A 22,045-nucleotide genomic window follows, 5' to 3' on the forward strand; every position below is an offset into this window, starting at 1 on the left:
TAAAATGCCACGAGGCAGACTCCATCTTTCCTTCAATTTTGCTACTGATTCCAGCCTTGCGAGGACCAGCGAGCCGGGAAGAACCGTGGGCCCATCCTGACATAGGATGTACACCAGCGACTTTTAAGATAGCAGTTTATAACATCTCTGTTAAGAGCCTGCAACAAGAACTTGGTGATTCGATGCATGTAATGTATTTTCCTTAACAACTTTATTCTCATGCTTTTCTTTCTTTTATTAATAAAACTTTAGATTCTAAAGGATTGGCTCAGCGTGATCTTGTGGGTAAGAGCCAAAGTGTAAATTGACCAGGGATTTGTGGCTGGTTCTCTGGAACTGGAAAGACTCGTTTGCGGTAGGTGAAATTGGGTTCTATAATCCCTCACCTGTGTGTTAGGCCTGGGGGGCTGATTAGGGCACAGGGAGAGTGGGAGTGTCAGAGGTTTTTCTCAATGTGACTGGTTTGTGAACTGTTTAGGAAGGTATCCGGTCAGGGGCTGTGAAGAGCCCTGGTTTTGAGCAATTCGCCCTGAGCAGATGCCCTCAGTGGTGCCCAGACCCGTCCCATCCCGTCCCAAATGGTTAACTGGTAAACATGACTCTGTACGGGTGATACTTACAGGTTACAGTTAACAAATCCCTAACTTTCCTTACGAGGAAAGCAGTGACAAAGTTTGAGGACGACCGCCACCAACGCCTCGCAGCTGCACATGAAAGATGACAGAGCTGCATTCTCTCCTGTCCTGACAACTGGCGTCCCATGCCTGATCTGCAACCGCATGTGTGCTTCGATCTTTGGGCTCCGGAGCCACATGCGTTTCCACAAATGAAATGCACAACATGTCTTCCTGAGCTCCCGAGAGACAACCAACAACAAACAACAACAACAACAGTTAACCAGTAGCCCCAGCAGGGAGCTGCTCCAGCCAGACCGGGCTCTCCAGTGCTGCCTGTGGTGCGGCAAGATGGGCCTGGCTGGAGCAGCCTGCAGTATGGGGGGCCCGGTTGGGGGTGCTCTAACCCAGCCGGGCCCTCTGCGCCCTGTGGGGGGGGCGCTCCACACTGGCCAGCCCCACGCCCGCTCCATGTAAGTGGTTAACCGGTTAAAGATAAGGTTTAACTGATTAAATGGGATTTCACATCCCTAGTCTGGATAAAGGCTGCCAAAAGCTAGTTATTCTAACACGTGGTAGCGCAAGACTTCTTTCATTTCCCATCACATCACACATCTCACTTATGGCTCCCTAAAAGAAGGGGGCACATTTGCTTTTACTAGATGCCCGTACGTAATATAAGACACGGAACCTTGCTTGATATTAATTACAGCCCAGAACCAAAGCACCCTTCCATAGGGTTGCCAGGTGTCCGGTTATCGCCCAGACAGTCCATTTTTCTGGCCCCTGTCCGTTTAAAAAACAAAACGAACAAAAAACCAGAAAATACTGGACATGGAAAATGTTTTCTGTTTTTCTTGGATGGAAGGCCGGTAGGGACAATTTTTTTTTTTTTGGTTCAACCAAGTTTGGTCTCCCATTTGTTGAAGAAAAAAAAGCTTCGTCTCCTGGGGTTGTTTTTTGTTTTTGTCATGTTTGGGGTTTTTGGTGAAAGCATCTGGCAAGCCTACCCTTCTATCCTGGGAGCCTTTCAGGGCATGTTTTCCTTTCAACACAACACACAAATTTCCTCCAAGCATCAAGAAGAGACTAGCTCTCTAAAAAGAACGAATGGCTCATTCTTTACTGACATGGCACTCTCCCCCCCCACCATTATCATTGGCAAATGACAGCACTAGGGGAGGCTGCTGATCATCTGTCAGAAGAGATGTTACCCCAAGACTGACTGCTTGCAGCCAGAGTAAACTGGGTTAGCCTTGCTATGCTGGCCAAACTGACTGACTATAGTTTTTCTTCCTTTTGGATTTCTCCTGTGGTTTTTAAGTTAGCAGAGATGCGCAGCAACGACAGGGCTACATAAGCTTGTTATTTAGTTACAGATATTGCTGATACGCGTTTGCAAAGCATTTAAAACTTAGCAAGTCAGCATTTCTCACCTGAGCGCAAGTGACTAGAATTTGTGTGAGAGAGATTTTTTTGCTCCTGAAAGGCTATTAATACCTTGGGAGGCGAGGGTCAGATTCAAATCTCAGAGGTGCATGGGGCAACTACAGTAGCAGCGCCTACCCAGCCTGACAATGAGTTGTCTCTGCTCTCCCCTCAGGCAGGCTGGACCCCGAAGCCACCAATCTGGGTTCAACCGGCTGCAGTGACTTGGATACCCTGTAGAAGAGAAGTGTGTCCTTTCCAACCTAGCTAGGGGCCACATATAGACTAAACATAAGATAAAGTCTCTGACACTAGCCTCACAATGGACATACCCCCTTCCTGTCTGTTTTCTCTTCAGACTCTTTCATCCACCCTCTGCTCTCATGCAATAGCCCCTCCAGCGTGCCTTTGAGTCTCTCTCCACCAAGTACAGACTCCCAGGGCTTCCTTCCTGCAGTCCTCCCATCCATCTGATTTCTGTCCTATCTCCACCCCAGAGGACCGATAACACCCCAAGACCTGCCTTTGTTTTCTCCACTTTGGGAGGCAAGCTAAATGTGTCACAGCTGGGACTGGACACATCGCCATGGGACAGCCCACCAATCCTAAAAGAAGAAAAAATGCTGAAAAGCTTCCCATGATTTCAGCAAGAAGTGAGGGCATTTTACATCTTCTGGAATCTTGCCCCCAACCCGCTAGTGAAAGTGCAGCTGCACCATACTTTGAAAGCAACAAGTTCTGCCATCCCTCAGCGTTCAAGCCTGGTTTTCTTTTTTTATTCTACCTGACGGGGGAAATGAAACGATGTGGTGGGAATCGAGAGTCAAATACCACGTCCAACAGACACACACAGGATCTTAACTGCACTTCAGGATTCAAGGCAGCTTCTCTGCATACTTCTCTTGGCACCTGCTCAAAATGCTTCCTGCTCACAAGTGACTGAGCGAGGAGGTTCACATGTCACGTAGGAATACAAACCGCTTCTGAAGCTGCTGGACTGCACCTAAAGGGCCACGATCAAATAACCTCTGAGAAGAGGGAACCACTGTGAGCCTGCCATATAGACCCATCCCTGAGCATCATCTGCACGTACCGTTTTACCCTCCCCCATCGAGATTTCCAACCTACCTGTTTTTACAGCTCTGTCCTGGCCTCGCTCCAATGTCAACATCATCTGGGGTATTTTGTCAATAAAAGCCTGATAAGGAAATATCCAGATCCTCCCGCTCAGAGGGCTATTAAAGGTAGCTGCGGCAACATGAGCGTTCATTCACACACGTTCCAGCCGCCCACTGGTGTCGTACGCTTGCACAGAGATGGTTTATTGATGCTTTGCTGCTCTAACACTTTCAAACCATGGCTTTTGATGGGCTTTACAACCAGTAATGAATTAAGCCCCTGGGGAACTAGCTCAATATTATTATCCTCTTCCCTTATTACAGATGGAAAATCAGAGGAGAGAAATGATTTGCCCATAATTACACCCTGCATCAGTTGCAGAACTGGATGTTGACCTCAGAGGTAAACACTAGACCACACTCCCGCCTATATCAAATGATGCTGGATTTTTTAAAAACATTTCTTTGCTCTAGACTATCCATCTGTCCAACCACTCCAGATTATTCCATAATTGGAATAATGAACTCAGATAACTCACTAAGCATGAACACAGCATTAAATGACAAGCCTTAAATACTGGCACATAGTAGCATTCAATGACAAGCTATTTATTATTTACAAGAGGGGACCCACTGGTCAGGGCATATATTAATTTCAGTTTAGAATTCACCCTTCGGGAGGAGGGAAACATTTTTTCCCCTTTCCTAAATACCGTGTGAAAACAGTCCAAAGAACATGGTTTTTTTCAGCCGTTTTACTTCCTAAATCAAGTCACAAACCCTGAACACGCATGGCGCTCACTTCCCCCTACCACACAGATAAGCAGCCACCTCTGGATCACAAAACGAAAGAGTGGAGATAAGCCAGCAGGCCAGGAGGGCAATTCAGACAAAAGGTCTCAACTATGCCACTGAGCCTTTTTCTGCTATTTGCTCTGACTGGTGGAGAAGTCGGTGGGGAGATGGCTCAGCTCTTCTTGCTTCCTTGTGTTTAATAAGACATAAGAATATGCACGTGTGTGTGTCAGGGAAGCTGGGCGTGTATCTGTGTGTGCTTGCCTAGATCTAAAAAGATCACCAAAGATTTAAGTTGTTGTTTTTGCAAAACTCCCTTTTCAATGCTTCAATTATTTCTTTAAACAACATACACAGGTGTATCCCGCACAACCTTTGATTTCTCTGCCTAGCCATTGAACTATGAAAGAACTTTGCTAAAGAAACACCTGGATGTCTATTAGCGAGATGATGTACAATAATCCTGGCTGCATCTACGGTGAAATCAAAGCGGCTTTGGAAATTCTGAAGCGAGAGGGCCTGGTTGAAGAATTAAAATATACAGGACACAAACCTTATTCGGTTTCTGCAAATGGAAATGTCCTGAACTCATCAACTACCTTGGTGTTAGTATCCAAACTCACCTCTCATCAGGGTTTAAGACTTACCAGTAACCTAAAAATAGCAACCATCGCAGGTACTTCCCCAAAATTGGCCCTTTTTAGGGTTTCTCCCCAAGACCTTCTCTGGACCATAGACACTCCCACCCCCTTTATACACTGGTTGGAGCCAGATAATCCACAAACCTGTGTAACTCAGCAGTAACACCTGAATGGAGAGTGACCTGCATCACAGTAAGGAAGGGAAAGCATGATATCATAGAGATCCCTTACAGGTCACCCTCCTTCTAAGAGCCACTTCTGGATTTGTTCCCTCTGAGATAGTTTGCTAAAATCCCAAAAGGGTGGTCTGGTTAGACATCTGGGACAGGAAAACAGGATCAGACTAACAGCTAGATACATTTATAGCATTCATCCATCTTGTGGCTCAGAAGTTTGCAGATGGAAGAGACTGCTAACTAACTTATGGAACTGCCAGAGTGCCTTTTGACAGAGTTTCAATGTCTAGCTATCTAATCTAACTCACAGCTTAATCCAGAACTCTGGAGTTAGCCTTTCATTTTAAAATCTGAACTGGAGGAGGTTGGGGGTAGAAACTATTCTTCTCAGCTGCCAGGCTCTGGTGGGAGATAGACAGACTTTCTGGGTGGAGAATACCCGATTTCCCTTCTGAGCAGGGACCAAGAAGATACACAATCCACCATCAACCTCCCAACTTGAGTGCTGCTAGGGAGGAGATGGAAGCCACCCAACCAGAGGGAATTGGAGTAATGTGTCCGTGGGTTTTCAGTGACAAGGGAATGGCGCCAGGCATGCCTAAAATCCACATCGCTGTCCTGCTTGCTAATCCCTCCTGCTACCAAATGTACGTAGCCGCAGAATACACACCTTGGGGCTCTGTGGACTATTGACAGCTGCTGTAGGCATCTATCTGCCACAGTATGAGGAGTCCTCTTCCTCCTGCCTGACTCTCATCCTATAGATCAAACCCTTCAAAAGCCAAAAACCTCTGCTTTTTCCGTCAAGTTACATACACTGACTGCACGCTCCCCTCGTTATAACTGCCCCAAACTGGACTCTTTCAAAGCCATGGTTAATAACTCAGTCGCTTTTCGCTTTAAACATGCAGGGCTCATTCACTTCACATCAGGCACAGCCATAAAAACAGACGTGAGGTTTGGGGAACAAAATTCAACTGGAAATATACAAACAAGCAGCTCAAGTGGCTGCAGCATCAATTCATGGTTTCAAACACACCACGGCCTTTTCACTGGCCTCATTGTAGTTATTCCATACCACTTTGTTTCTATACCCAATTTTCCTCTTCTTTCCCCACTCCCATCCCTCAAACCCACACTAGGCAGCTGCCTGGCAAGTCCCGTAGAAAGATCTCCCCTCTTTAGGGTTGCCAGGTGTCCGGTTTTAGATAATAAAATGATTTTCCAACAAAAAAAATTTAAGTCTGCATTAGCTAAAGCTAGTAGGGTTGCCAGGTGTCCAGTTTTGAACCGGACAGGCCAGTATTTGAGCTGTTTGGGAAACAAATTGAGAAAATATAAATGAGAAAATATAAACGTCCAGTATTTTCTAAATAAGATGTAATGTAGATTGTGATGTAATGTCAAGTTGTCCGGTATTTTTGTTGAAACCATCTGGCAATCCTACCCCTCTTCTGGGCCAAACCAGCTTTAAGACCAGAAGATAAGGACATGCTGGGATGACGTCAGGCTCTGGCACTCCAGAATGCCCTTTGTATTATCAGTCAATGGATAGCAAGTGGGGAAAGGGACCATGAAAAACCTTTTTTACGCAGGCAAAATTAAAGAAACAAAATGTCTGGTTGCAGATCCACTCTAATGCTTTGAAATCCTTCTCATTCAGAAAAACAAAGGCTGGTCAACTCACTACAGAGCCCTGGAAGCTGGGAGAAAGAAATGTTTTAATAAGCAGGCCTTTAAACACATCATCTGGGTTGTCATTGGCTCCTGCATGCGCAATGTTATTAGAGAGCGAGAGTGCAGCTGGGAAAAAAAATCCCTTATTTAGATTAAATCTTAATTACAGCCCAGCTGGTGCATTTAAAATGACAGCTGCCTGTACCAAGCAAATGGAAAGCCTCTTTTCTGCACAGAGACAGAGGCAATTCCAAATCCAGCCTTACTGCTAAATAAATAGAGCAGGTCTGGATTTTTTGTTGTTGCTTCCATTCTGACCGATCCTGGCTATGAAAGCGGCCTGGCGATTTGAATAGGGTAAGCTGTTGTTTTATTCAGTGCAGCGACCCTCACACTGCAGGATTTAGAACAGATGGGCAGGACTTGCGAGCCAGCCGGAAGGTTACCAATGCAGAGTTACAATGACATAAAGCCCCTGAGGTCTTCCGCTGCATGCACTGCTGAGATTTCAGAGGGGGCAGATGGGAAATGAGGCGCATAACTCCCATTTGGTCCTCTTGATGTCAAACCAGAGGATATTTGGATCTGCCACCTGAGGGCAGTGATGGCAAATCCCCTCTGTGCACCATCCCCGGTTAAGTTAAAAACAGGACTGGGAAAACAGTGCAGCCACTTTGGCTTTTGCGCTTTGACCAATTGCTTTACAAAGCCCCGTGTATGTTTTTGAAGGCTCTTCACACCAGCAAGAGGAAAAAAAGCTTCATTTATGTCAGGGCAATATTAGCAACAAAGCAAACCAGGGATTGCTGTACTGAAGGGTGCCCATCAAGGGGACCCCTGCATACTGGAGCCACGTCACCTGGAGCTATCAGTTTCCCGTATCTAGGGAAGCTTACTTGGAGCTGATGCTAGGAGAGCAGAATGTCAGTGTGCTTGGAAAAGGACAGCTGGCAATAGCTTCCCCTCTGTGTAGCTCCACTGAGGTTATTAGCAGTGCCAGTGTGGACTAGTTACTCATGTTCCAACCACCCTGCTGTCTAGGATGGTCTAGGTGTTGCTCCCACTTCTGACGGAATAATATGAATGTAGAGGACGCCCATTCATAATCTTTGAGTAGAAAGGCAGAAACCTGTCTAAACCCGGGTATACAGACGTCCTTACACAGGCACTGGGGTAGACAGATGAAGGCATGCGTGGCAATTAGGTTCTCCCTGGGACTTTCAATGGGAGTTCAGAGCTACTTGCTCTTTAGGTCTTCGTAAAATCGGCCCCAGCATCCTTTCATGCTGGTTCCCCCGATTCCCCTGCAGGTGCCCTTAGCCCCTGAAAAAGGCCTTGCATAGCTCAAGGGCCTGGCTCACTCACGAACAGAAGTTGGTGTAATAAGAGAGATTACTTGAGCCATCTGGTTTCTCTGATTCCACAAGACCAAGCACAGTCACAATGTCGGCGCACTCAGTCCCTAAGACGCTCTACAAGTTAGCAGCACAGGATAGAAATATGCACATACAGGCAGTCCCCGACTTACGTGGATCCAACTTATGTCAGATCCGCACTTACGAACGGAGCTCTCTCGCCCCGGAGCTCACAGGCAGCGGTCAGCCACCTCGACCTCCGGGGCGAGAAAAGCTGCTCCCGGTGCCCCTGGTCTGCTGGGGACAGTCTCCAGCAGACCAGGGGCATCGGGAGCAAAGCCGCAGCCCTGGCGGCTTTGCTCGCGGTGCCCCTGGTCTGCTGGAGACGGTCCCCAGCAGACCTGGGGCACCGCGAGAAAACCCGCCGCAGCGGCGGGTTCCTGCGCTTCTGAGGCTTTGCTCTGGCAAAGCCTCAGAAGCGCGGGGACCCCGCCGCAGCTGCGGATTTGCTTCCGGTGCCCCTGGTCTGCTGGGGACCGTCTCCAGCAAACCAGGGGCACCAGGAGCAAAGCGGTCCGGCGCCAGAGCAAAGCCTCAGAGGCGAGGCACCCCCCGCTGCCGCTTTGCTCCCTGTGTCCCTGGTCTGCTGGGGGGGGGCGCAGCTAGTGTGCCCCCCCCAGCAGACCAGGCTTTTGTTGTGGACCCTGGGGCAGAGCAGCTGGGGCGCTGCCGGTTGGTCCCGCAGCGCCGCTCTGGGCACTACTGGACCAACCCGGCAGCACCCCAGCTGCTCTGCCCCAGGCGGCCTGATTCAGCCGCTGCTGGTCAGTTTCAGCAGCGGCTGAATCAGGACGCCTGGGGCAGAGCAGCTGGGGTGCTGCTGGGTTGGTCCAGTAGCGCCGAGGAGCGGTGCTACTGGAGCAACCCAGCAGCACCCCAGCTGCTCTGCCCCAGACGTCCCCAAGTCAGCCATTGCTGAAACTGACCAGCGCTGACTACAGGAAGCCCGAGGCACAGTTGCTCTGCCCCAGGCTTCCTGGAATCAGCTGCTGATCAGTTTCAGCAGCAGCTGACTTGGGGTTCTTAAGTTGAATCTGTATGTAAGTCAGAACTGGCGGTCAGTTTCAGCAGCGGCTGAATCTGGACGCCAGTTCCGACTTACATACAGATTCAACTTAAGAACAAACCTACAGTCCCTATCTTGTATGTAACCCGGGGACTGCCTGTATTGAGAAGATATTATGAACACAAAAGCCCTTTGCAAATGCAGGATGAAGGGTCAGTTCCAGCCAGGCCGGGCTCCTGAGCTAGGGCTGCCAGATGGTTTCAACAAAAATAGTGGACACACTGGACTTTACATCACAATCTACATGACATCTTATTTAGAAAATACCGGACATTTATATTTTCTCATTTATATTTTCTCAATTTGTTTCCCAAACAGAAAGCTCAAATACTGGACTGTCTGGTTCAAAACCAGACACCTGGCAACCCTACTCTCCACCAGACTGATGCCTACTGTTCATGGAATGGAGTAGGAGCTGTTTGATACTGGGTGTGACACTGTAGTGTTTAAAAATACCATCCGAGAATGACACAGCAGAATTAGTGAGGCCTGAGAATAAACTCCTCCCCTGGCTGTTTACTCCCTTCAAAATACACCCGGGAATAACATTTTTGGCAAAGAGGGTGAGATTTCTGCCCAGTCTTTGCAGAGTTAAAACAAAAATTCTGATAACTACTTCTTATGTGGTTTTCCAATCCTCTTTTTCTTTTGGGGGGCAGGTGACAGAGAAAATAAGAATAAACAATTACATTGTCAGCCCACAACACTTTGTAATGCAGCACTCATACTTTTATCAGGGTACAGCTGGACCATCACATATATAAATGTAGACGGACATGCCAGGATAGGTCAGATTTATGTTTAAGTCCTTTCCAGAGGAAGAAGACGGTATTTCAAAATAACCAGAACAAAGAAGCATGGTCAGGAAACACAGAACTAGTGGCCAGGAACTCCTGCTGGTTCACTGCATGAACTTGGCCAACTCATTCAACCCTTTGCCTCAACTTGCCTCTCCAGAAAATGGGGGCAATAATTACCTCCTTCATTATGAAGAATACAGAAAAGATCCCCCCCCTCTTTGGAACACTGCTGTACAGTGGCATTGCTCAAAGAGTACCATCTCTGTTTCTTGGCAGCAGGAGAAAACCCTATACCCCTAGTATCTGAGCATTTTCCATCTAAAATTAATTAGCAACACTGATGTCCTGGCTGGATTTGACAGCAGCTCTGGAGCCTGACAGTCAAAACTATCATATATTTCCTCTCCAATATAAAAAAAAATTAAAAAAATTAACCCCCCAGGCCCAAGCAATTAGTGGCGGTAGGGGGTTTAGGAACAGAGTCAGTGTAGAGCATGTTGTTCTATGCTGTTCTTATGATGGAAATGCTTTCTTTTCTTTTTAAGTGGATGGTTTTGAAGCATTTCTTAACACGATCAGACTGGATTCACCTGATCGCCTCTCGTTCCAGATCAGAGTTCCATAAATGGGTTCCCTTTGAATTGTTTTAAGCCAAGGGCAGAGCACTTGGGTAAGGGCCCACAAACACTACTCCAGTGAGGAAAGCCAGGGGAGGAAAGCGAGCTATGAGATGTTAGTGGGGCTAACACAAAGTCTCCCACCCAGCTTCCCCTGGGGAACATCTTGCTATCACACCTGAGTGCTCTCAGAGGGGTAGCCATGTTAGTCTGTAACTTAGAAACCAACACAATACCCCTCTGCCATGTACATTGACCAAACTGCACAGTCTCTATGACAAAGGACAAATGGACACAAACCAGACATCAGAAATGGTAACACACATACACCCATAGGGCAACATTCTATAATGGATTTAACAGAAGCCATTCTTCTACAAAGGAATTTCACCACCCAACTACAGAGAAACAGCTGAACTGGCGTTTGATACTGTCCCCCTTGTCTCAAATAAGGATATTAATGGGTTAACACACTACAAAGGCAAATTCCCCTGCCTATGACATTCACATTTCATATTAATAGCTATGAATGGGTCACATCCAGCTTATTTAATTAGCTTCATTAATAAGGGTCCTACAATTGTCAGGTAACTGTTTTTGCTGTTTATTATATACTGGGGGGCAGTGTCCCCTGCTCGCTACACTCGCCAACTCCTCTCTCTGGGGGTAGGCAGCCCCAGCAGTTAGGGAGGGCCAGACCGAGGTGCGGCAGCCCTGGCTCTCCTCTCCTCCCAGACACTGGGACGGACCTGGTTCTACCGCCCCTCCCCACCCCCAGCTGCTAGGGACCTTTCTCTTTGGCTGCTGGTGGGGTTGGGACAGGGGCTTAGGCTGGCTTGGCTCTCTCCCTCCAGCCACCGTGGGGGCGGGGGGGGAAGGGGGGCAGGGGTTGGGCTGTGACTCCAAGGGCAGGAGAGGCCTGGAATTAGAACAGTATTCCTTCTGGCATGGCAGCTTCCAGTCTGCCCTTACTTGCACTGTTGCCATCGGGATGCCCACACCTGCACAGGGGAAGAGCCTCCCCCCACAGCGCGTGGCTGTGTTACAGCAAACATGGGTGTTACAGCAGGCCTTGCTTTACGAGTCAGCACTGGTCACCCCCTGGCGGAGCTGCCAGAGGTCTGGGTTGATTCTAGGAGGACCTGAGGTGAAACTGAGTCGTGCGAACAAGCTACAAAGGCACCAGGGATCCTAACAGCTGTGACGGATACAGCTCTGACAGTCAACAACCACCAGACTGCTTTCCTATCCCCTCCCCCCGCCACGTACTTCAGGCTGGCCTAGCAGGTCTCCAGTCCCTGTGAATAAGGCTCAAAAGAGACAAAAGGATCCAGGCCTCACCCTCTCCACAGTGCTGCTCTGACAGTCTGAAGTTTCACTATAGGTACCTAGTGGATGTCATTTTCCAGGCTCCTTCAGAGTCCCCTCGTGATGCTACCAAAGTGATCTGCATGGCAGCAACCTTCATGCAGTCCCTTGAGTGCCGACCCAGAAAGCTGCCTTTTTGTGGTATGCTTTCCACGCACATGCAAGAGGGTACCGAGCAGCCTAATCCACAGGAGAGCAGTCTGCGTTCAGCGTGGTAAGGCAGCGATGAGGATCAAAACTGTCTTTGTCTGTCATTCAGAAGACCAGAGCAGTTACAACATACTCAGTCGGACAAGCAAGCAGCAGAAGGCAACTGGAGTTTTACTGGAGATGAAGTGGGGGCGCTCCTCGCCACTGCTCATTAAAACAAGAAACAGCCTTGCCCCCAAAGAGGAGTCTCATAGTTCTGGGGAACAAGAGGCAGGATAATGGAGGGGGAAAAAGGGCACTTTCTATTGCCACAAGCCATTTAAAATAACCTAGTGACAGACCTGAAAGAATCCATGAGGCTTGACCTTAACAGGGCTTCATGGAACTCAAGAGCATCCTGATTACGGGGTCTAGAGCAGGGCTACTCAACACGTGACACGTGGCCTGTTTGTTTGCGGCTCACGGTGCGGTTTGGATTTACGTGGGGCTCAACACATGGCCCGCAGCTGGGAGTCAGAATAAAAAAAAGTAGTCAATAGCATGGTCTTCTGTTGACATGCGTTTCAGCCGTTAAATTCCTGGACTGTCATTGCTCATTAGAAGTGCTGTCATATGGGTGGAAATCGGGTAACGACTGCATTTGATTAATATCAGCAGAACTCACTTAAATGGGACCTGTGTGCTGCCTAGTCTTGCCTTAATCTTTGTATTCACGCCTGTCAGTATGAAAAGCTATTTGCATATATTTGCATATATATGCAACCACGCTTAAGTTGTGGCCCTCGGCATGTGCTGTGAGTATCGTTGTGGCCCTCAGGCCTTCCAAAGCTGAGTAGCCCTGGTCCTGAGCTTCAGACTACGCTGATGCAGAAGAGAGAGCTCAGGGTGAGCCTTCAATCCTGCATCAGAGAGAGAAGGAAATGTTTTGGCTACAGGAATACAGCAACGCTGCCCACCCGTTCCGCGGGCACAGCTCTTTGGTGAAACTAGCCTTCAACTGTCAGCCTGGAAGGGTGCAGCTTCACTGCTGGCTTGCTGCACCTGCTCACGCCTGGCCCATGGGACACAGACGTTTCTACAGCACTGAAAGCCAAACAAGCTGTACTCAACAGGCTGGTGTAATCGATGGGCTCACTTGTTGGTGCTTAAGTTACTTCTGTGCTGTGGAGGGGTGCAGGAGGAGGAACCAGGAAGGACCAACCCAACAGGGACAGTTTAGACATAACAACCAGCAGCTTTTTTTTTTTTTTAAACCGATGCTGTATTTTCCAGAAGAGGCTGTTTCCCCAGACAGAGTTTTTTTTGCCCTTGGGGTATGTGATCTGCCCTAAAGAGGCACTGGTTGGGTGGTAAATGAAGAAGCTGCTTCCCCCACCCCTAATAAGCCAAGAGCGTAGATACCGACTCGATGGGTGGTCTGGGTGCTGAGCACCCTTCGGCAGCCAAGCTCCCTCCGCCCCCTGCTGGCCCCACTGACCTAATCCTCCCCACCCTCCCACTGCTTCTGGAGTGCAGCAAACAGCTGATTCAAGGTGTTCATGGAGCGGAGGGAGGGAGGGAGGGAGGGTAGGAGCTGGGAAAGGGGCAGGAAAGGGAAGGGCTTGGGGAAGGGAGCAATGGGGGCAGGGTATAGGTGCAGGGGCGGGTTGAGCACCCCCCAGCTAGAGGGGGAAGTCCATGCCTGTGCCAAGCACTGTATGCAAACTCAGACTCTTCCTTCCCCCCCCGGCTGAGTTCACATGAGTTAGAGGAAATAAACTTTCAGATTTCTAGGACACACTTGACCAAGCACTTACGGGGTTTTCTGGTTGTTGCTGAAATGTAGAAAGGAAAAACCTGCATTTCCATTTGTATTGATGTTTTTAAAGATACAAGGTTTGGGAATTTTTAATACACAAGACTTTTGGGAAAAAAAAGTTGCTCTCTCAAAGTCAGTGTGTTTTGCTGTCTCTTTCCTTCTCTCCAGCCCCCTTAAAGGCTCGTCTTTCTGTCAGCTGTCTTGGGACCAGCCCATCACTAAGTGGGATTTATCCCTATGGAGGCTTGCAGCATCAAACATTTAACCAGCAGGCCAGAATACCTGCTGTTCATTTTCACTCACCTCCAAGGTACCAGGGTGGGCGGGAAGAGGGTGGAAAGACGTACAGGGCTGAGAAAAACCCTTTCTAAAAATGGATTACAACATCCCGGCCTTTCAAACAGCACATGCCATGGGGTGGCGGTGAGTCTCCCGAGTTGGCAGAGGAGCTGCCCTGGTGCAGATCAGAACGAGACCCAAGTTATGAGCCAGAAGTGCCAACCCTCCCCCTCCACCCTCAAGTTACAGAGTTAAAAATAAAACCTACCTGAACCCAAGAGGAGAATCTGCAGGAGGATCCCTAGGAGTGAATGCCAAATTGAGGCAAGCATTGAATAAATAACCCTGCCCCGAAGCACCGCCACAGCCACTGCCCAACACGCTGAGGCGCATTTCTTACAAACAACACTGCAGCTGGAAGACCGGGCAGGGTGCAAGGCTCAGACCCTCGCCAGCTATTCCAACAGACAGCCGGTCTCGGCAAAGAGGGCTCTGAAACCAACTCCCCTTCGGGAAAACGGTTACCTGTTAGCAGCAGAGCAGGCGCATCTCCGCAGATATGCCTAGGTTTCGACCGTTTCTCTGGAGCAGAGCATCGCGAAGGCTTCCCTGCCACCCTGCAACGTGCGTCCAAACAGGCGTCTGCGGGGTTAAGATTCATGCTGCATCCTTCCAATCCCAGTCCAACGTGTATTCCCACCCCCTTCCAACCCACATCTAAAAAAATAGATCTGGCTTCTCAAGGGCTACCACAGGAGAAACTGCCAGTATTTGGACAGTCCAGGCGAGGGGAGAAAGGTGGCATGAAAGAGGGTCTGAATCCCCAGAAAGATTCAATATGAAGTCTCCATGTTGAGCCCAACAGAGAGAGGGTGGAACTAAGCACGGAGGAGCCCACGTTCTTCTGTTTGCTGCTATTTTAGCGCACTGGAAGCCTGCAGTCTGCCCCCTCTCTGTACCAGCAGAGACAAAAAGCTGAATGGTGTGGGGGCGGAGAGGAAGGAGGAGAAAGAGGTTTCCACAGAAAGAAACAGCTGCAGCAGTTGTGTGTCACTTCTCAGAATGGCATTGTTCTGGGCACACGTTGGGGCTGAACTGGGAACCAACAGCACCTCCCCTTCCCCCCCATGCACACGTCAGCGCAAAAAAAGCCCCTTTCCTGTCGCCAAGAAAAGAGAAACTGACCCACTTTGTTAAATGAAACCAGGTGTCAAGGTTCCCCAAACGGTCCGCCCGCACACAGAAGGGACTGCAGGATACAACCCCCGTGTGGGCTCCCCACAGTTGGAGAAGCAAACTCCTTTGAGGTTTTTCTGTACATGGATTTGCCACGTGAGCTGCTGAACCTGGAGATCTGGTGCGGTGGGATGAAAAGTCGGAGCAGTGATTGCAGAGAAATCCCGGCTCTTCGTTCACCCTCAATGAGGCTTAAACACAGCACAAAGCCTCCCTCTTCTCTGGCTGTCATTTGGCACAGCCCCAGAGAGCTGTGACTTGCATTTAAAGGGACAGCTCTTACTAGCCCACACTGGAGGCATATGCTATCCACTCGCTGTTATCCCCGACGGGGGCAGCACTCCAACAGCCAGGTGCAATGTGTTAGATTAGGGAGCAAATCCTGCCAGCTACGCTCGTAAGAATATTATTGACACCACCTAGCTAGAAATTCCGCTAGTACAATGTCACCACAGGTTCAGAATCCTTGGGGTCTAACCCCACCTCTGCCACTGACTTGCTAGACATCCAGAGCAAGTCATTTAACCCTTCTATGCCTCACTTTCTCTGCATAATGAGGTTAATGATCCTCCCTCTACCTTTGCAAAGTGCTTCTGCATGTATAGGTGTAGTACTAAGTATCAAATACTGTTCTAGGAACACGCTGCTAAATCCTTGCCACGGAGCTTACCATTTAAAGAGGGGATTAGCAACGAAGGTTGGAGAACGGTCTGCAACAAGCAGCGGTGTGAGAGGGCACAGCGGTTTAGCACACATCTTCCTAGCATCCGTTTTCTCTCTCAGAGGCATGCTTGTTTTGGTTTTAAATGAATTTTCTAACAATTTTGTTACCCTATCATTGTGGGGCTTAAGACTGAAATGGAAAAGTCTCAGAGGGGTAGCCAAGTTAGTCTGTATGTGCAAAAACAACCCGGAGTCCTGCAGCACCTTAAAGAGAGATTTACAGAGGCAGGGTAGAAAGAGGGAACTTGTGTAGATGAGATTAATCAAGTCAGTGTGGAAGTGGCTCATAGCAGGGAAATTAACATATCAAGGCTACAAGAGAGTGAAAATATTTGTGGGAAGAAATTTAATACATGTAGTACAGTAATGCCTAGAGGCGCCAACTCCTAGGCACTGAACAAATACTTATTAAGGGAGTCCATGTTCTGAAGAACTCAGAGAGAGGAAGTACTATTATCTCCACATTACAGATGCGGCACTGAGATTAAGCAACATGACCAAGTCACACAGGAAGCCGGTGGCAGAGTTAGGAATGAAAACTCCAGATCTCCTGAGTCCCAGTCCAGTGCATTAAACACAAGCAAATCCTTCCTCTGTGTATTTAATGTCCTTGAGTTACCAAAACATGGGAATGATTGAGCAACCCCACTCCTGCTGAAAGGAGGAAGTGCCGTATCATGGACGGGACAAGAGAATGAAGCGAGGACTCAGTTCTATTCTTGGCTCTGCTGCAGAGATAGTTGCACTTTGTCACTTCACCTTTGCACCCCAGATATAAAGGTAAGACAGACCCGCCCCACAAGATTGTTTTGAGACTCAGACATCAAGCAAATTTGACAGGAGAGGTCATGACCCTTTCTGACTCCTTCCACATAATTTTATTTTCTCTTCTGCTGTAACTATTCTGCTTAGTACAATGAACAGCAGCCACCCGCACCTCCACCTCCACCATCATTTGCTCCTAGGTTATGTCCACTCTGCAGCTGAGAGCATACTTCCCTGTGCCAGTAGACAGACATGCACTAACTCTACTACAGCTAGCATGCTGCAGCTTAGCCATGTAGCTCAGGGTACCCTGGACAGCAGCTTGGGCTAGCCACCTGAGCATAAACCTGCCTGCACCCCAGGAATGCATACTCGAGAGACTAGCCCCAAAACTGTTGCCTCTGCTACTTTCAGAACACAAGCACATGTCTGCCCCCACCCCCATGCTGGGATGCAAGCCCCCAGCTGCAGCACAGACCTACCCGTGTAGCTCTAGGAAATGATAACAACAATGACTTTTGGTCCAAAGTCTCTAAAATGTCAACATTGTTTTAACCAGGAGTGGCTAATAATATTCTCACAGTAACATCCGGCACCTCCTATCAGCGTATCTATCGGATGCCTCTGCAACAAAGAAAATTGAGTGTAAACACCCTTAGAATGGTGGCAATGATTCAGTTTTAAGCACAGAAGCACCTTCACTGGAATTGCAGCCCCATTTTGCTAAATCAGATACAAATGTAGTAAGAGCATCACCCCCACTATATACACAGGGAAACTGAGGCACACAGCAGTCACAGTTGCCCGAGCTCACAAAAGCAAATCAGTGGCAAGAGATGGAATGTGAATCCCTATCTTACCACTGCTAGCCTTGCGCCAGAAACTGTGCTCCTTCCCAGTTACACATCAGGAAGGCAGAAGGGTGGGAGTCACAAAATTAAAGAACGCCGCTGTGATACTTTCATGCGTTTACAAGGATTTTGAAAATGAAGAATGGCCCTATTTAAAAAAAAAATCAATATCTCCAAGCAGCTGGAATCTCCCTAACAGAATGCAGATATCCAAAGGGATGCCTGAAATGGACGATGAGCCCTTTGGATCAGAGATAAGTGCTTAGCAGGTGGGTACTCAAGCTGTGCAGTTTAGTAAATACATAAGAAAGGAGGACTGGTGCTTCACTTTGGTCTTCATGCAACCCTGCCACAAACACAACCCAAGCCTTGTGGGGCAGAGATGCCATTCCACTGACATAAAAGGACCACGGGCCAATTGGCTCCATCCAAACCAATGCCAACTCCTGTTGTCCTTTCCTGTTCCTGCTGTAGCACAGGCAAATTGACAAGTGGTTACTAGTTTTCAGCACACTAACATACATGGCTGTGAGCTGGGAATACAGAACAGATTGGACACTCAGATCTGGGGCACTGTTCTCATGTAAGTGAGTGTGAATTCAGAGTAACTGAACTCCAATGCCTCAGACGGGCGATCCTGGATTCAAACCAGTGCCAATGAGGTCCGAATCAAGTCACTCATCCTCTGGAGCTGCCACAGTAACAGCCAGGCACCAAACCACTAACAGCTACTACAGCATATTTATTTGTGACGTGCTGAGCCAGGCGCTGTCCCGTTGGCTTCAGTGGGATTCTGCACAGGAACAAGGACACACAACACTGGTTCTTAACAACTGGGTCAGCTGCAAATATAGGCATCCCTCAGTCATTTAGGATCAGTTAATTGGGTCTCCCTGCCACTCTCTCACCAATAAGTTCTGGTGGATCCCACTTAGCCCATAAAACCAGCACTTAAAATGCGACTTTGTTTGTTTGGGCGGGAGGGCTCAGTCAGCACCTTTTAAAAAAATCAGCCCATGAAATGGATAATAGGATCATTACAGAGAATTGACTGATCCCATTTGTGTACTACAGGTTGAACCTCTCTGGTCTGCCACACACTGGTCTGGCAACATCCATGGTCCAGAATGGTTTCAGCTAGCCGAACGTCCATGCACCATGGGTGTGGCCAAGTTTCCTACGGTCCCATAAAGTTTGTTTACAGTCACCATTCCAGGCTCTCAGTGTTCTGTGTTGGTATTTAGTTCCAATTTACCCCATAAATGTCTGCTACGAGCCCAGTAAGAAGTGGAAGTGTTGGTAACACTGCTAGGCAATATTGACCATCCGTGGTTCGGCAAACTCTCTAGTTTGGCACTAGCTTTGTCATGGCACTTTAAGAGAACGGCGCTGTACTTTCATACCAGTGAGTCATGGCAGCTTCAGAGCCACCCCAGTCTTTGAGGTTGTCCAAACCGAGGCCAGAGAGTTTTCTTTAAAGCAGAGTCTGGAACCTTTAGGTCACCAGCTTGTTTCCAGCTCGCAATCCAGTGAATAGAATGCAGCCTTGTCAACTCCGTAGTATCAAAAAATAACAAGTTGGATCCCCCCAGAATTGACACTTTGGGCTCCTCAATGACAATTTGGGGGACATTCAGGCTACATTTTCAAGAATTTTCCCACAAACATAAGGGCTAGAAATGGCCACAACTGAATCTTTTCCTTGCTATCAAATATTGCGGTGGGCATGAACAAGGCTCTGCCCTGCCAGTGCATCATGAGCCGCTCTTTGGGCATGCTCTGTTACAGCCATAGGCTTTTTCCTTTCTGAGTAGTATTCAAGGGAGAGATTCTTTCAGTTGGCTCCTTTTGGGGTTCCGCCTGCTGCCCAATCGATGGCACATGGCAGGTGCTCTGGTTTCATTTTCAAAACACAAACACGGGTATTTCCATATTCTTTCCTGGATAACTTTACAGATAGGGCGTCACTGAACTCAGATCAGTCTCAACATCTTCTACTACGTATTTTGGAGAGTTTGTCTGATCAAACACGCCTCCTACAGGCTAAGAACTAGGACCATCAAATTCAGTCTACAGCTTCCTCTTATCATAACTTAAAGCAATCTAAGGATTTGGTTGTGCCAGGAAAACAGGATGTGCTTGGAATGGGATTGGGACTCATAAAACCAACAGAAAACAGACTCACCAAAGCAAATACAGTCCTCATAATTGACATAATTGAGCAAATGTTGAAAGAGACTGAATTAAGATAAGCCAAAAAAATAGGATGAACCCGGAATAGAATTGCTTTTCAATAAACCTTGCAGAAAAAGATAAAACCAGAGACATTTGGAATAGTGCTCTGTTTTGGCACAATTAAATTAAAGCTTACGGTTTGCAAACTTCTAGAAAATGTTATTGGAAACCAAATTGACAATAGCCCTTTTTTGTTAAAAACATAGAGAATTATAAGAGTTTATAGGAATGAAGAAAATAAAAGACACACTTGATGGAATTTCCATTTTAAAACATTTACTAAAAAAATGTCAAACAAAAATTTTAATAATCCTTTTAAGAAATCTGTAATAAAAATTAATTTAATAAAGTAACACTGCATTTTTCAAAAATACAATCATTTTAATAAAACATGTGCCTTTAATTCTTCCTTGACTTAGGAACCCGAGCAATGCCGGGTAAATCTGCTAGCGTGTTATAAATCCCTTCCATTTAATAGCCTGTACCTTCCTTGCTTCAGAAGGTGATGAGATGTTTATTGGTACCTCTGCGGAACTTCTAGCTGTCATATCCATACATTAAGGGGGAAATAACATTTGAGTCAAAGATTTGCTGTTTGGTCTTTAAGACAAACTTCTGATGAGCAAATCTTGTGCAAGTTTGTAAATGCAGCTGCTGTCTTACCATTATTGATGAGAGGGAAAAACAGAGCATCTTCCTTCAGGCTGGGGGTAAAATTATAGGGCAGGCATCCAGCCTCACAAGATAAGCTGTAGAAACACTAGCTAGCCATTCCAGCAGATCACCGGGAAAAAACCAAACTTACTTACAGAAAATGAAAGTAGAGATTCTCACATAATGCCTTAGTGGCAGGAGCTGGTGCTTGATGAACAAACAATCGTCACAAGAGTCATGCTGAAATCATGAGACTGACAACGCTGCATGCATTCGCATTGTAACGGGAACTCATTAGTTGGCAGTGTCAGCAGAGATCTAGTGACTGACTAGGGCATGGTGCCTGAAATCCCATTTCCCACCCCAGAGGCTGTCCTTTCAGGGAATGGGAATTTTCACAACAGTATTATAGTTCTATCAGCCCGAGGATATTGATTTTAGACGTAGCCATTTCACTGGTTATTTATGCTAGCTTTTTGGTACCATTCAGAGTTCATAACATTCCAGGTGGTGATGGAAGTATTAAATTTTGGCTGTCAGAATTTGGAACTTTGGGCGGGCAACTTTCCAAGGGTTTTCATCATCTGTCATCATAATTGCATTGAAATGCGCTCCGTCGTCTTCTTCAGGCCGAGGCAAAGATTTCATGGTAACGTGAGTAGTTTCTGTAGCTCAAGGGTTTTTTACGATGAAGGAGAGCTACCCTGTCGACCAACCCTTCTCCTTTCTGTTCCAGGCTTGGGACCAGCAACACACGAATGAAATATTTTTAAAGCAAATTTTAAACTAAGGTCCTGTAGATTAACACTGTAAATTCAACAAGTGGTCCTGTGACACCTCAGAGACTAACAAATATATAATATCATGAGCTTTTTTTGGATAAAACCCACTTCATCAGATGAGCTGGACTGTAAATTCAGAAACTCATTGTGTGTTCCTGGGGTTAGCGAATGCCTGTTAAGTGGCTTCATTATCACCTGAACGGCTCTTTCACAGGTTCAATGTTCTGCAAATAGCTTCTTTCACACTGACAGGCATAAATAAATACAAAGATTAAGGTAACACTACACAACACGCAAGCCCCATTTAAGTTAGTTCTTTTGATATTAATAAAATGCAATATTTACCCTATTTCCACCCATTTGACAGCACTTTTAATGAGCAATGACAGTCCAGGAATTTAACTACTAAAACACATCTCAACAGAAGACCATTCTATTGACCATTATGGAGCATGTTCCCAGTAGAGGCCATGTTCAAAGGATCCCACCAGCGGGCTGCATGTTGAGCTTTGTGTAAACCTAAACTGCAACGGAGGCTGCAAACAAACAGGCCACGGGCTGCATGTTGAGTAGCCCTGCCATAGCTGATCTGCCTACAGATTGATCCTCTGGTGAAAGGTGCTAAAAGTTATCATCTGCCTTTCGCAAAGGCCTAAGTTATTTGGCATAGGTAGGCTGCTGAGCCATTAGCGGGTGTCACCATTAGTTTTTAGAATAAGCTCAGGTCGCACAGGTTTCCTTGCCTTCAGTAAGGATTAAGGCCCTGACACAGCAAAGCATTAAAACACATGCTTACATCTCTCGTGGTGCTGTAACCCACTCCAGCAGAGAAATGGCTAAAAGTAGGCCAGAGGACG

At 47.3% G+C, this 22,045-nt stretch overlaps 1 protein-coding gene across 7 annotated transcripts in view; it reads right to left on the minus strand.

Moving 5' to 3' along the window:
• The window catches only part of MIB2 (MIB E3 ubiquitin protein ligase 2), a 143,108-nt gene that overhangs the window by 98,986 nt on the left and 22,077 nt on the right, over positions 1 to 22,045 (minus strand). For 2 of the 7 annotated variants that reach the window (XM_075906513.2, XM_075906510.2), the window contains exon 3: positions 14,468 to 14,584. The exons of the other annotated variants lie outside the window; for them this stretch is intronic. The gene's annotated coding sequence lies outside the window, so the exon portion shown is untranslated. The remainder of the gene's footprint in view (positions 1 to 14,467; positions 14,585 to 22,045) is intronic. 7 annotated transcript variants of the gene reach the window in all.

This window comes from Pelodiscus sinensis, chromosome 24 (assembly GCF_052426305.1).
Source record: "Pelodiscus sinensis isolate ZL-2025 chromosome 24, ASM5242630v1, whole genome shotgun sequence".
NCBI classification, from domain to species: Eukaryota; Metazoa; Chordata; order Testudines; family Trionychidae; genus Pelodiscus; species Pelodiscus sinensis.